Source organism: Littorina saxatilis, linkage group LG17 (genome assembly GCF_037325665.1).
Source record: "Littorina saxatilis isolate snail1 linkage group LG17, US_GU_Lsax_2.0, whole genome shotgun sequence".
Lineage (NCBI taxonomy): Eukaryota > Metazoa > Mollusca > Gastropoda > Littorinimorpha > Littorinidae > Littorina > Littorina saxatilis.
The window spans coordinates 42,260,794-42,263,370 of NC_090261.1; positions in this window are offsets into that span (position 1 = coordinate 42,260,794).

The window sequence follows — 2,577 nt, forward strand, 5'->3', positions numbered from 1 at the left end:
ACAAATGGACAAGGCTGACCGTATGATAATGACATGTGGGGATCAGATAAGAGGGTCGGAATATATTGCTAGTTTGCTTTGATTGGTCAGCGGAACAGTACACACACACACACATATGCGCACGCGCGCACTACACACACACATATGCGCACGCGCGCACACACACACACACACTCACACGCGCACACACACACACACACACACTGACACTGTGTCATTGACACACACACACACACACACACACACTCTGCACACACACACACACACACACATACACACACACACCGGCACACACACACCTTTTTTGTTTCAAGTTGTGTGTTCTGTTCATAACCTCCGTAAATGTACCTCCTTTTAAAGACCTGATTTTCACAGTTCTTATGATGTCTTTTAAGAGGGGTTCCACTGTTGTGTGATACGCTCCCACTCTGGTTCCACTGTTGTGTGATACGCGCTCCCACTCTGGTTCCACTGTTGTGTGATACGCTCCCACTCTGGTTCCACTGTTGTGTGATACGCTCCCACTCTGGTTCCACTGTTGTGTGATACGCTCCCACTCTGGTTCCACTGAGGTATCCAATCCATCCCACAGGCCCATCATTACCCTGCTCCGGACAAGGTCACAGACTCTGTTTTGCAGAAATTGGCAACTGGTTGGCTGGCTGACCGGCTGAGGCCGCAATGCCGCCGACGGTATAAGAGAAAAAACAAGATTCGAGGTGGCCGTATTATTCATTTGTTTGTTTGTCTGTGTCCGAGTGGAAACGCACTTGCGCTCGGAAGCGAGAGGTTGCGAGTTCGACCCTGGGTCAGGGCGTTAGCAATTTTCTCCCCCCTTTCCTAACCTAGGTGGTGGGTTCAAGTGCTAGTCTTTTGGATGAGACAAAAAAACCGAGGTCCCTTCGTGTACACTACATTGGGGTGTGCACGTTAAAGATCCCACGATTGACAAAAGGGTCTTTCCTGGCAAAATTGTATAGGCATAGATAAAAATGTCTACCAAAATACCCGTGTGACTTGGAATAATAGGCCGTGAAAAGTAGGATATGCGCCGAAATGGCTGCGATCTGCTGGCCGATGTGAATGCGTGATGTATTGTGTAAAAAAAATCCATCTCACACGGCATAAATAAATCCCTGCGCCTTGAATATGTGCGCGATATAAATTGCATAAAAATTTAAAAAAAAATAAAATAAATAAATCCCTGCGCTTAGAACTGTACCCACGGAATACGCGCGATATAAGCCTCATATTGATATATTGATTGATTGATTATTTTTGGCATATTTGGCGCGTTCGACGATTTGTGTGAGATTTGCATCGATCATGTCTGTCTTTCTGTTCGTCGGCGTAAAGTTACTTGGCAACAAAACACAATGATCAGCGAGTAGCGACAGTAATCCAAAATACCCTCCCCCCTCCCCAAGCCGCCACCTCCCCCATCCAGTCACAACCCGTCCTTCACCCCCGCCGAAGCCAAAAGCAGCTGACTGCGGCCTCACTGCGGTGAAGGTATCGAACGGCAAAGAACACATTCCAGCTCGGAGTTCATTCATTCACCCACTCCTCTTAGTGTGGTTCAATGGCACTGAGGGCTGGGTCGTCTCTGGCTGGGTTGAGTCGGGTCGGGTATAGCGGCGCCTGTGTGGGGAAAACCGTTGTGGGCCCAGTTTCATGGGCCTGTTTTCATCGTGTTCGCATCTCAGTCTGTCTTGTCTATGGCTTTGGCGCCAAGATTATGAACCAGTAACTGACTCGCAGGGGCGATTTCTTTGGTGCTTATACGGAAAGCTTCAAAGGAAGAGGGGGGGGGGAGGGGGGACTGAAATCGACCCCTCTCAATCCCCCAATAGAACTAAATGCTATTTTCAATTCTGATGATCTGTTTCAGTAGTGTTTATATTTGTCTGTCTGTCTGTCTCTCAGTAGGGTCTGTGTGTCCACGTGCGTACGTCCACTCATGCCTTTATATATGTGGTACGGGGTTGTTTCTTTGTTTAACCAGTGCACCGCACTGAGTAGCCAGGTGCACATCACTGGTCACACGTTTAAACAATTCGTCGGTAAATGTTCTGTCAATCGTATGCTTTTTACTAGTCACGTACGTAGTACTTCTTGGTTCAATAAACATTGCTTCGGGCCTTGCAATCATACAATCATTTTGAAAACTGCGCCAGACTTATAACAGCATCAGTTTCAGTGGCCTATCGTTTCATTCTTGGATTGATGTATTTGAAAACTATAATACATACATGTATCAACTTTATCATCTTAGTTTTAGTGTATCTTAGTGTGTACACACACACTCACACACACTCACACACACACACACACACACACACACACACGCACACACGCACTGACGCACGCACTGCGGGCACCGGCAACCACGTACGCACGCACCGCGGCACCGCGCACACTGACACACATACATACACACAAACACAGATACACACATACACACACTCACTCACACACACACACACACACACACACACACACACACACACACACACACACCAACAACTACAACAACAACAACAACAACAACAACCAAAATAACAAAGAGAACTCATC